The following is a 13,324-nucleotide window of genomic DNA, read 5'->3' on the forward strand; positions in this document are numbered from 1 at the left end:
GAGGACAGAGAGAGGACAGAGGGAGAGAAATAGGATAGAGAGCAAGAGGATAGAGAGCAAGAGGACAGAGAGAGGACAGAGAGGACAGAGAGGGAGAGGACAGAGAGGGAGAGAAAGAGTATAGAGAGCAAGAGGATAGAGAGAGGATAGAGAGGACAGAGAGGGAGAGAAAGAGTATAGAGAGCAAGAGGATAGAGAGAGGATAGAGAGGACAGAGAGGGAGAGGACAGAGAGGGAGAGAAAGAGTATAGAGAGCAAGAGGATAGAGAGAGGATAGAGAGGACAGAGAGGGAGAGAAAGAGTATAGAGCGTAAGATGATAGAGAGAGGATAGAGAGCAAGAGGACAGAGAGGACAGAGGGAGGACAGAGGGAGGACAGAGAGTCAAGTTTTAGGGCTCTATTTTTAACCCTACTTCGTTATAGTAGGCCTAGGGTTAGGGTAGCAGACGTAAGGCTTCGGTTGAACCAGCCTTCATTTACCATTCCATTCTTGTGTTGCGGCTAAGGAGTATTGGTATCTCTGAGGGGTCTTTGGCCTGGTTTGCTAACTACCTCTCTCAAAGAGAACAGTGTATAAAGTCAGAACATCTGCTGTCTCAGCCAGTGCCTGTCACATGGGAGTACCCCAAGGCTCGATCCTAGGCCCCACGCTCTTCTCAATTTGCATCAACAACATAGCTCAGGCAGTAGTAGGCTCTCCTATCCATTTATATGCAGATGACACAGTCTTATACTCAGCTGGCCACTACCCACATTTTTTATTAAATGCTCTACAACAAAGCTTTCTTAGTGTTCAATAAGCTTTCTTAGTGTTCAATAAGCTTTCTTAGTGTTCAATAAGCTTTCTTAGTGTTCAATAAGCTTTCTTAGTGTTCAATAAGCTTTCTTAGTGTTCAACAAGCTTTCTTAGTGTTCAACAAGCTTTCTTAGTGTTCAATAAGCTTTCTTAGTGTTCAACAAGCTTTCTTAGTGTTCAACAAGCTTTCTTAGTGTTCAATAAGCTTTCTTAGTGTTCAATAAGCTTTCTTAGTGTTCAACAAGCTTTCTTAGTGTTCAACAAGCTTTCTTAGTGTTCAATAAGCTTTCTTAGTGTTCAACAAGCTTTCTTAGTGTTCAACAAGCTTTCTTAGTGTTCAACAAGCTTTCTTAGTGTTCAATAAGCTTTCTTAGTGTTCAACAAGCTTTCTTAGTGTTCAATAAGCTTTCTTAGTGTTCAATAAGCTTTCTTAGTGTTCAACAAGCTTTCTTAGTGTTCAACAAGCTTTCTTAGTGTTCAACAAGCTTTCTTAGTGTTCAACAAGCTTTCTTAGTGTTCAACAAGCTTTCTTAGTGTTCAACAAGCTTTCTTAGTGTTCAACAAGCTTTCTTAGTGTTCAACAAGCTTTCTTAGTGTTCAACAAGCTTTCTTAGTGTTCAACAAGCTTTCTTAGTGTTCAATAAGCTTTCTTAGTGTTCAACAAAGCTTTCTTAGTGTTCAACAAGCTTTCTTAGTGTTCAACAAGCTTTCTTAGTGTTCAACAAGCTTTCTTAGTGTTCAACAAGCTTTCTTAGTGTTCAACAAGCTTTCTTAGTGTTCAATAAGCTTTCTTAGTGTTCAACAAGCTTTCTTAGTGTTCAACAAGCTTTCTTAGTGTTCAATAAGCTTTCTTAGTGTTCAATAAGCTTTCTTAGTGTTCAACAAGCTTTCTTAGTGTTCAACAAGCTTTCTTAGTGTTCAACAAGCTTTCTTAGTGTTCAATAAGCTTTCTTAGTGTTCAACAAGCTTTCTTAGTGTTCAACAAGCTTTCTTAGTGTTCAACAAGCTTTCTTAGTGTTCAACAAGCTTTCTCTACCCTTAACCTCATTTAGAACACCTCCGAAACAAAGGTCATGTGGTTTGGTAAGAATGTCCCTCTCCCCACAGGTGAGATTACTGCCTCTGAGGGATTAGAGCTTGAGGTAGTCACCTCATACAAGTACTAGGGAGTATGGCTAGACAGTACACTGTTCTTCTCTCAGCACATATCAAAGCTACAGGCTAAAGTTAAATCTAGACTTTTTATTTACCTTTATTTAACTAGGCAAGTCAGTTAAAAACAAATTCTTATTTTCAATGACGGCCTAGGAACAGTGGGTTAACTGCCTGTTCAGGGGCAGAACAACAGATTTGTACCTTGTCAGCTCGGGGGTTTGAACTTGCAACCTTCCGGTTACTAGTCCAACACTAACCACTAGGCTACCCTGCCGCCCCAGGGGTTTAGACTTGGTTTCCTCTATCGTAATCGCTCCTCTTTCACCCCAGCTGCCAAACTAACCCTGATTCAGATGAATACCCTACCCATGCTAGACTACGGAGATGTAATTTATAGATCGGCAGGGTGTTCGAGCGACTAGATGTTTTACCATTCAGCCAACAGATTTGTCACCAATGCTCCTTACAAGACACTGCACTCTATGCTCTTTAAATTGGTCATCTCTGTATACCCGTCGCAAGACCCACTGGTTGATGCTCATTTATAAACCCCTCTTAGTGTAACAGTATAGCTTCCATCCCTCTCCTCGCCCCTACCTGGGCTCCAACCAGGGACACATCAACAACTGCCTCCCACAAAGGATCGTTACCCATCGCTCCACAAAAGCCACGGCCCTTGCAGAGCAAGGGGAACAACTACTTCAAGGTCTCAGAGCAAGTGACGTCACCGATTGAAACGGTCAGTCCAGCCCCGAAGGTCAGGACTACAGGTCAGTCCAGCCCCGAAGGTCAGGACTACAGGTCAGTCCAGCCCCGAAGGTCAGGACTACAGGTCAGTCCAGCCCCGAAGGTCAGGACTACAGGTCAGTCCAGCCCCGAAGGTCAGGACTACAGGTCAGTCCAGCCCCGAAGGTCAGGACTACAGGTCAGTCCAGCCCCGAAGGTCAGGACTACAGGTCAGTCCAGCCCCGAAGGTCAGGACTACAGGTCAGTCCAGCCCCGAAGGTCAGGACTACAGGTCAGTCCAGCCCCGAAGGTCAGGACTACAGGTCAGTCCAGCCCCGAAGGTCAGGACTACAGGTCAGTCCAGCCCCGAAGGTCAGGACTACAGGTCAGTCCAGCCCCGAAGGTCAGGACTACAGGTCAGTCCAGCCCCGAAGGTCAGGACTACAGGTCAGTCCAGCCCCGAAGGTCAGGACTACAGGTCAGTCCAGCCCCGAAGGTCAGGACTACAGGTCAGTCCAGCCCCGAAGGTCAGGACTACAGGTCAGTCCAGCCCCGAAGGTCAGGACTACAGGTCAGTCCAGCCCCGAAGGTCAGGACTACAGGTCAGTCCAGCCCCGAAGGTCAGGACTACAGGTCAGTCCAGCCCCGAAGGTCAGGACTACAGGTCAGTCCAGCCCCGAAGGTCAGGACTACAGGTCAGTCCAGCCCCGAAGGTCAGGACTACAGGTCAGTCCAGCCCCGAAGGTCAGACTACAGGTCAGTCTAACCCTGAAGACAGGACTACAGGCCAGTCTACAGGTCAGTCCAGCCCTGAAGACAGGACTACAGGTCAGACTACAGGTCAGACTACAGGTCAGCCCAGCTGGTTCTGTAGCAGCAGTAAGGTCAGAGATGCATGCAGCCTAGACCTACAGTACATCTAGGACCCCGTTTGGACAAAACATTAAGATGTAGAATACACTGTCTGAACAGATATCCCTCTATGACACGTTGAGTAAGCAATCATGTCATAGTCTGATCTATTCATGACATTTCTATCCACAACGTTCAGAACATTTACACTGACAGAAGGCTAAACGCTGTCTGCCTCCTAAATGGCACCCTACTCCCTAGTATCAGCTGAGGCCTATGGGCCCTGGTCAAAAGTAGTGCACTATATAGGGAACAGGGTGCGATTTGTGAGACAACCCCTGGCTGGCTCACGCCCCTCCACTACAGCCACTCAGTAGACTGTAGTCTGTCCTCTCCGTTCCCTAGGGAACCACAGTAACACGACACCCTTCTATGTGGCCTTGGACAGACAGCAGACTCTGGGTAGGATCCACTTACACTGGCTGAGGTGCTGCTGGGTGGAGGATGGAGCCCCCCCCCCCCCCCAGAATGGGCCTACTGTTGGGGGGGGGGGGGGGGGCAGAACCTCCGTCCCCCCCAAGCTTGTCTGACATAGCAGCCCAACTCTGACCTAAAACAATGGCTGACATCTGGCTCTGTGAGTCTGTATTTTCTCTACTACTACTACTACTACTAGGTCTATTCTCTGTGGATGTCCTTAGCTTACCTGCTCAATGAGTTGGCAGTCTGACACCTTGGCAGACCTTTACACTACGGGAATACTCTATCCCTATCCATGGAAACACAGAATATCACGCTCCAGGATACCTGGGGTCAACCTTGGAGAGGGCACTGAAAGGCAGTGAAGTCGCTCTTCTACAAACTTCAGAATGCAGATTCTACCAGGACTAGTGAGTCATCAGTACAGATAATGTAGTAGTCATCATTATCAACATATTCTACCAGGACTAGTGAGTCATCAGTACAGATAATGTAGTAGTCATCATTATCAACATATTCTACCAGGACTAGTGAGTCATCAGTACAGATAATGTAGTAGTCATCATTATCAACATATTCTACCAGGACTAGTGAGTCATCAGTACAGATAATGTAGTAGTCATCATTATCAACATATTCTACCAGGACTAGTCAGTCATCAGTACAGATAATGTAGTAGTCATCATTATCAACATATTCTACCAGGACTAGTGAGTCATCAGTACAGATAATGTAGTAGTCATCATTATCAACATATTCTACCAGGACTAGTGAGTCATCAGTACAGATAATGTAGTAGTCATCATTATCAACATATTCTACCAGGACTAGTGAGTCATCAGTACAGATAATGTAGTAGTCATCATTATCAACAGATTCTACCAGGACTAGTGAGTCATCAGTACAGATAATGTAGTAGTCATCATTATCAACATATTCTACCAGGACTAGTGAGTCATCAGTACAGATAATGTAGTAGTCATCATTATCAACATATTCTACCAGGACTAGTCAGTCATCAGTACAGATAATGTAGTAGTCATCATTATCAACAGATTCTACCAGGACTAGTCAGTCATTAGTACAGATAATGTAGTAGTCATCATTATCAACAGATTCTACCAGGACTAGTCAGTCATCAGTACAGATGATAATGAGGACTACTAGACTCTCAACCTTCTGTTGATAATAATGACTATAGGACTATTGAGAAGGAAGCTACAGCCATCACCCTCATCCTATAGGTGTATTGAGAAGGAAGCTACAGCCATCTCCCTCATCCTATAGGTCTATTGAGAAGGAAGCTACAGCAATCACCCTCATCCTATAGGTCTATTGAGAAGGAAGCTACAGCCATCACCCTCATCCTATAGGTCTATTGAGAAGGAAGCTACAGCCATCACCCTCATCCTATAGGTCTATTGAGAAGGAAGCTACAGCCATCACCCTCATCCTATAGGTCTATTGAGAAGGAAGCTACAGCCATCACCCTCATCCTATAGGTCTATTGAGAAGGAAGCTACAGCAATCACCCTCATCATATACAGTACCAGTCAAAAGTTTGGAAACACCTACTCATTCAAGAGTTCTCTTTCTACATTGTAGAATAATAGTGAAAACATCAAAACTATGAAATAACACATATGGAATCATGCAACCTGAGGAACAGACCAGGGGGCGGAGACCCGCCGGCAGTCTGAGGAACAGACCAGGGGAAGAGGCCCGCCGGCTGCCTGAGGAACAGACCAGGGGGAAGAGGCCCGCTGGCTGCCTGAGGAACAGACCAGGGGGAAGAGGCCCGCTGGCTGCCTGAGGAACAGACCAGGGGGAGAGGCCTGCCGTCTGCCTGAGGAACAGACCAGGGGGAGAGGCCCGACGGCTGTCTGAGGAACAGACCAGGGGGAGAGGCCCGCTGGCTGTCTGAGGCTGGGCACTCATTTTCCCCTCTTCCTCTCCTCCAGTCTCCAGGTTTAACAACAACAAAAAAATCTTTATATCAACTGTGAAGACAAATAGTGAATATTAGCGAGAGCCTGACAAATTCTCACACAACACGAGGGAGAGAAGGGAGGGACATTTCTATGTAGAGAGGGAGGGGGAGGGAGGGGGGCTCCAGACTGCCACCATTTAGTTGCATATTGCGACCCTTTGACTCGGATGTGTGTCCGAGTAAAATTTTTAATTAGTAACATCAGTGTGAGCTACACATTTTACATGGTCACCTCACTCAAAATGGCCTCTTTTTTTTTTTAGGAGGCTAAAAACATGTTTTGAAGAAAGGATGTGATCAGCTTTCTATAGGTATCATTTTGATTTCTCAGCAACTAAAATAGCAACTATTTTATAACCAAGATATTTGACATGGCTCTGAGATATGGAATGTGCATTGGCCATTGTGACTGCATAGGACTCATTGGGCGATAGGCTAAAACTACAACAATCTTTAAAAACATTTACTGTTAGATGAATAAATGGCTACGGTTATATTTACAGTTAGCAATCTAGCTAATGTGTTTAGAGTTTCCATTATCGCCTACGATATTAGCACACAAAGATGCAAAAGTCATCGACACCAGAACCAAAACAAAATAGAAAATTCTGGAGCCCTATTTTAAAATATAACACCATAATTGTCAACCCAAAATACATGACAATCACTGGATTAGGTTGTACATGAAAATATTTAGAATCACAATATGAAAAGATGAAAGGATGTATTTGTTAGCGTCTCAGTAGTGTAGTAGATGTTTGAATAGAGCAATGTGAATGTGGCAGCAGGGGTTAAGGTTAGTCTGGAGTCCTGGAGGGAGGGATCGACTCACTGGCTGTGCTGCTTACTGATACTGAAGGGGGAGTCAACAAAACGCTCACCAAGGTGTGGGTTTAGGCTTCCATGGGAAGGAGAGTGCAACAACTCTGACCTCTCTGCGCGGCTATAGTCCCAGCCAGGACAGGACCTCTCCGCGCGGCTATAGTCCCAGCTAGGACAGGACCTCTCCGCGCGGCTATAGTCTCAGCCAGGACCGGACCTCTCCGCGTCTATAGTCCCAGCCAGGACCGGACCTCTCCGCGGCTATAGTCCCAGCCAGGACCGGACCTCTCCGCGTCTATAGTCCCAGCCAGGACCGGACCTCTCCGCGTCTATAGTCCCAGCCAGGACCTCTCCGCGTCTATAGTCCCAGCCAGGACCTCTCCGCGTCTATAGTCCCAGCCAGGACCTCTCCGCGTTTATAGTCCCAGCCAGGACCTCTCCGCGTCTATAGTCCCAGCCAGGACCTCTCCGCGCCTATAGTCCCAGCCAGGACCAGATCTCTCCGCGTCTATAGTCCCAGCCAGGACAAGATCTCTCCACGCCTATAGTCCCAGCCAGGACAAGATCTCTCCACGCCTATAGTCCCAGCCAGGACAAGACCTCTCCGCGCCTATAGTCCCAGCCAGGACCAGATCTCTCCGCGCCTATAGTCCCAGCCAGGACAAGATCTCTCCACGCCTAAAGTCCCAGCCAGGACAAGATCTCTCCACGCCTATAGTCCCAGCCAGGACAAGACCTCTCCAAGTCTATAGGCCCAGCCATTTTTCATTAGGTCAACACTCTTGTAGCCTGAATTAATTGATGAGTCGACAAACTGACCTTTTTGTGTGGAAAGGGAAGTCGGGACACCTGGAAAGGGGCTGTAATAGGGTGGGCTGTTCATTTTAATATCTGGTTTTTATCTACACATATTAAACACCTGCTTTTTTGTTGGCACAAAACTACCTCCATACTTCATTAATTTTTTCAACCTCTACCTTGTTACCTTCAGATGAGTCCTGTGATACTGACATAGAGCACAACGGGGGACACCATCATGTTCCTGAGAGTCTCCCCTTTCCATAGTGGGGTAATATTCGTTAGTCGCCCAAACGGTGGCACATCGGTGGTACCGACTTCCAACGAGTTCCGTGGAGGCTTCTGGGGGTCGTAGAGCAAAACGGAGAACACCATCGTTTTCGCAACATTCAAATCAATCCATAGTGGTCATGTTTTTAGGCCAAACCTTTCGGACGTACAGACGTTTTCGTGAGAAGACCGATTTTCGGGACGTAGCTCTGTCACCTCCCACCGCAGATGGGTTGTCTCATTGTCTGATAAACACTGCTGTAGCTCTGTCACCTCCCACCACAGATGGGTTGTCTCATTGTCTGATAAACACTGCTGTAGCTCTGTCACCTCCCACCGCAGATGCGGAAGGCCGCTATTGGTGGAGGCGGTGGATTGAAATGCAACCTATACAAAAAAATAATAGATCTCTAGTTTAAACTGATGGATTTTGATGGAAATGTTTTTATTATGTTACTTAGATTGACGTAACGGGTCAATAAACTCTTAAGGAGAATGGTTAACTTAAACCCAAAGTTTGAGTTTTGTTGTATTTAGGGGGCTCATTTCTCATTCGGGGGGGGGGGGGGGGGGGGGTGAGCCTGGGGCTGTTGCGGTGACTGTAATACGGCCACACCGGCGGTTACGAGGCAGTGAAATTCCACTTGAACGTTTAGGTCATGGTAATTAGGCTTCTCCAAGGTCTGATGCTGCTGATGGTCATTAGTAGCCTACCGAACTTGCTAACTGCCTGGTCCTCAGCACTTTATTGTCCATCTAAATCACTCTGACATCAACCCTAATGTAATCAAAAATCTAATCAAACACTTCATGAGAGGCCATGAGCTTATCTTGCGCAACATTTCTATAGGCTATGTAATTGCGTGAGAAAACAGAGTGATGGCCTCTAATAAAAAGAGGAGGTTCCTATCAGCTTTCTATAGGCTAGGCCTACTGTATCTATTTCTCAACTTTCCCAATATTAAGCACATTGTTTATCTTTACAACAGGAGTATAGTTTACCTGCTGGCATGAAAATTAACCACGGAAAAGCGTCCTCCATTCGCTATTTAAGTGCATAGATTACGTATATTTTCCCTCTGCCCCTGTTTCAGGACAGGTGCATGATAACGGTCCATTATGAATCAAAACAATCAGTTTGTATGATGGCAATTTGCATATAATCAAGAATGTTATGAAGAGTGATCAGATGAATTGCAATTAATTGCAAAGTCCCTCTTTGCCATGCAAATGAACTGAATCCCCCAAAAAACATTTCCACTGCATTTCAGCCCTGCCACAAAAGGACCAGCTGACATGTCAGATATTCTCTCGTTAACACAGGTGTGAGTGTTGACAAGCACAAGGCTGGAGATCACTCTGTCATGCTGATTGAGTTCGAATAACAGACTGGAAGCTTCTAAAGGAGGGTGGTGCTTGGAATCATTGTTCTTCCTCTGTCAACCATGGTTACCTGCAAGGAAACACATGCCGTCATCATTGCTTTGCACAAAAAGGGCTTCACAGGCAAGGATATTGCTGCCAGTAAGATTGCACCTAAATCAACCATTTATCGGATCATCAAGAACTTCAAGGAGAGCGGTTCAATTGTTGTGAAGAAGGCTTCAGGGCACCCAAGAAAGTCCAGCAAGCGCCAGGACCGTCTCCTAAAGTTGATTCAGCTGCGGGATCAGGGCATCACCAGTACAGAGCTTGGTCAGGAATGGTAGCAGGAAGGTGTGAATGCATCTGCACGCACAGTGAGGCGAAGACTTTTGGAGGATGGTCTGGTGTCAAGAAGGGCAGCAAAGAAGCCACTTCTCTCCAGGAAAAACATCACGGACAGACTGATATTCTGCAAAAGGTACAGAGATTGGACTGCTGAGGACTGGGGTAAAGTCATTTTCTCTGATGAATCCCCTTTCCGTTTGTTTGGGGCAGCGGGAAAAAAGCTTGTCCAGAGAAGACAAGGTGAGCGCTACCATCAGTCCTGTGTCATGTCAACAGTAAAGCATCCTGAGACCATTCATGTGTGGAGTTGCTTCTCAGCCAAAGGAGTGGGCTCACTCACAATTTTGCCTAAGAACACAGCCATGAATAAAGAATGGTACCAACACATCCTCCGAGAGCAACTTCTCCCAACCATCCAGGAACAGTTTGGTGATGAACAATGCCTTTTCCAGCATGATGGAGCACCTTGCCATAAGGCAAAAGTAACAACTAAGTGGCTCGGGGAACAAAACATCGATATTTTGGGTCCATGGCCAGGAAACTCCCCAGACCTTAATCCCATTGAGAACTTGTGGTCAATCCTCAAGAGACGGGTGGACAAACAAAAACCCACATTCTGACAAACTCCAAGCATTGATTATGCAAGAACGGGCTGCCATTAGTCAAGATGTGGCCCAGAAGTTAATTGACAGCATGCCAGGGCGGATTGCAGAGGTCTTGAAAAAGAAGGGTCAACACTGCAAATATTGACTCTTTGCATCAACTTCATGTAATTGTCAATAAAAGCCTTTGACACTTATGAAATGCTTGTAGTTATGCTTCAGTATCCATAGTAACATCTGACAAAAATATCTAAAGACACTGAAGAGGCACTTTGTGGAAATTAATATTTGTGTCATTCTCAAAACTTTTGGCCACGACTGTACAAACGGATGTATTTATGGCATTGGCATTTCATATTAATTAACCATATGAGAGAATGCAGAGTCCACATTCAGCTAATTGATTAGTGTGTGTGTGTGTGTGTGTGTTGGGGGGCCGCCGTTGGGAGCGTACGACTGCGTGGCCATGCATGACTCCAACACCATCATTAAGTTTTCTGATCGTCGACGGCGACAAGACAGCCTATTGGGAGGTTAGAGCCCTGGCACAGCGGTGCCGGTGGAAACATCCCTCATCGTCGACGGCGACGAGACAGCCTATTGGGAGGAGTTTAGAGCCCTGGCACAGCGGCTCAACGTCAGCAAAACAAAGGAGCTGATGGTGGACGACAGGAAACAGGGGAAGCAGCATGGACAGGACTGCAGTGGAGAGGGTGAAAAGGTTCATGTTCCCCGGCATGCACCTCACGGAGGACCTGACATGGTCCAATCACACCACCACCGTGGTGAAGAAGGCGCAACAGCACCTCTTCAACCTCAGGTGGCTGAAGACATTCGGCATGGGCCCACTGGGGGCGAGCTCCCTGCCCTCTGGGACATCTACACCAGGCAGTGTCTGAGGAAGGCACGAAAGATCCTCAAGGACCCCAGTCACCCAAGCCACGGACCATCTGGCAAGCAGTAGTGGAGTATCGGGTCTCGGCACAACAGACACTGAGACAGTTTCTACCAACAGGCCATCAGACTGCTGAAAAGCTCAACCTAGCGGTCTTCCTGCACAGACCTGCACCTTAGAGACTATATGCACAGGAGGGAGTACATGCACCAGACATTATTTGCACTGACTATCCACACATCCAACCCTTACACACACACACACACACACACACACACACACTTCGATTATACAGACTAATATTGACTTTATACTGGTAAAGGCTACCACTTCTACTACTTGTTATTTTCCCCTTGACTCTTGTCATTGTTATCATTGATTCATGTTGTGTAATGTTGAGAGAGCTTAGCACACAGGCACTTCCCTGCACCTTTAGGAACAGCTGTTCACTGGGTATGTGACCAATACATTTCAATTGATTTTGTGTTGAGTTGTAAAAACTAACATCAGTAAACATACGTTCAGCACACTGCCTGACCTACGCAGGGCATCAATTCACTGCATCAGGGATTCCCTGCCCTCCTTTCAGCCCTTCCTCCCCCTCTCCTCCTCCTCTCCTCACCGTCGTCTGTAGGCCTATGACATATGTTGCTAGCAAAATACACTTTTGCTCCAAACCATCCATGTTACACAGCTGCATTGAATGATATAATGTTCGGAAAACATTAGTGAAACCTTATAATAGTCCAAATGTGTCTCCTTAACAGACTTGGCTGTAATGTACGCATATGTAGAGGACTGTTAAAACTAGTGTGGACACCAAGTCATCTGTTGACAAAAAATGGTTCAACGAAATGCACCATGGATAATGAATTAAAGCTAGCTATTGCTGTCAAATTGATGTGCTAATACTCCGATGCATTGCAAGTGGGCAATTCCATGATAAGGGAATTACGCTGAGACTCCAATGTTTCACTTTAAAATGTATGTCCAACAAATACCAAATACAACTCTATGCACAATGACCTTGGACTATGTCGTTGTTTAAAGACGATGAAACAAGCAAGACAGCTAGTCAGCCAGCCAGCTGGCTAGCGCTTTGGCTAGCCTAGCTACGGTATGCTAGCTGTCAACTCACCCCTCTCTCGACGCCTGCTGTCTATGAAGAATAAAACAGTCCGGAAAGTGACCACCGTGCATAAACCCAACTGTCACGACGTGCTCTCGCTACCTGTCGACCAGTAACCTCCCGTTTCGCCGTGCATGAGGTATCTGTTTGCTGAATATCCTCGGTTTAGTAACGCAAGCAGCATCCGAACATCCTCTCACCTGCTCTTTTCTTCTCCGCTGGTTGGGTGGGAACGGAGCACCCACGAGAAGTGAACCGACAGCATCACAGTGGCGCATGCGCAAAGCCGGTATCACATCTCATGTTCACCTTTCATGGTAGCAGACGACAGATAATACGAAACTGTGATCGCAACATTGTATCTAAAAGAATAAGTTGCAACATTGTATCCGACTGTTTGACTATGATATTGCATGCAATGCATGCGCCAATAGTTCTATACTTCACAATGAAATGTGTGTTTCCTTCTGATGTGATGTAAGATCTCTACATCGACAATTATTTAGTACTATTGATCGTCTATTAGGCCCTTGCAGGCTAATCTATTGATCATAGATGGGAGTATGTTCTACCAGTATAAGGCATGCATTTATTTTGTAATTTGTAAAAAAATAAAAAATAATGTTTACCCCTTTTTTCTTCGCAATTTCGTGATATCCAATTGGTAGTTACAGTCTTGTCCCGTCGCTGCATCTCCCGTGCATTTCTGTGAGCCTGCTTTATTGTTTGCCATGATAATTAGGTCAACAGCGCCGTCCGTTGGACACCGTTTTAGATCTCATGTTGTGAGGGATATTTGATAGCGTATGAATAATGCAACAAAAAAAAGGATGCGATACATTCGAGAAGGTAATAAACAACTATAATGAGTCTTTGACATTTCAATTTCTACAACGCATCTGAATTCCTGCATTCATATGCACTACTATAAACCACATATTTATGAGGCTTTTTCTATAAAAATGTGTCCAAATATATCTATATAATAATAATATTACAATGAATATTACATCCCAAAGATTTTCCCATTGATTACTTTGTTTTTAAAATGTAGGAGCTGGTATGTTGTATAGGCATGTTGTATTAAAACCAGAGACT

At 45.7% G+C, this 13,324-nt stretch overlaps 1 protein-coding gene across 5 annotated transcripts in view; it reads right to left on the minus strand.

Annotated features, from left to right (window-relative positions):
* The window catches only part of LOC116371246 (rab-3A-interacting protein-like), a 62,359-nt gene extending 49,856 nt beyond the window's left edge, over window positions 1-12,503 (minus strand). For 3 of the 5 annotated variants that reach the window (XM_031820118.1, XM_031820116.1, XM_031820113.1), the window contains exon 1: window positions 12,236-12,473. The gene's annotated coding sequence lies outside the window, so the exon portion shown is untranslated. Of the gene's footprint in view, window positions 1-12,235 lie in introns of all 5 variants that reach the window. The other 2 variants (XM_031820114.1, XM_031820115.1) reach the window with 2 other exon arrangements.
* Window positions 12,504-13,324: the final 821 nt, after the last annotated feature.

The sequence above is a fragment of the Oncorhynchus kisutch genome, unplaced genomic scaffold, assembly GCF_002021735.2.
Source record: "Oncorhynchus kisutch isolate 150728-3 unplaced genomic scaffold, Okis_V2 scaffold3051, whole genome shotgun sequence".
In the NCBI taxonomy this organism is placed as follows: Eukaryota; Metazoa; Chordata; class Actinopteri; order Salmoniformes; family Salmonidae; genus Oncorhynchus; species Oncorhynchus kisutch.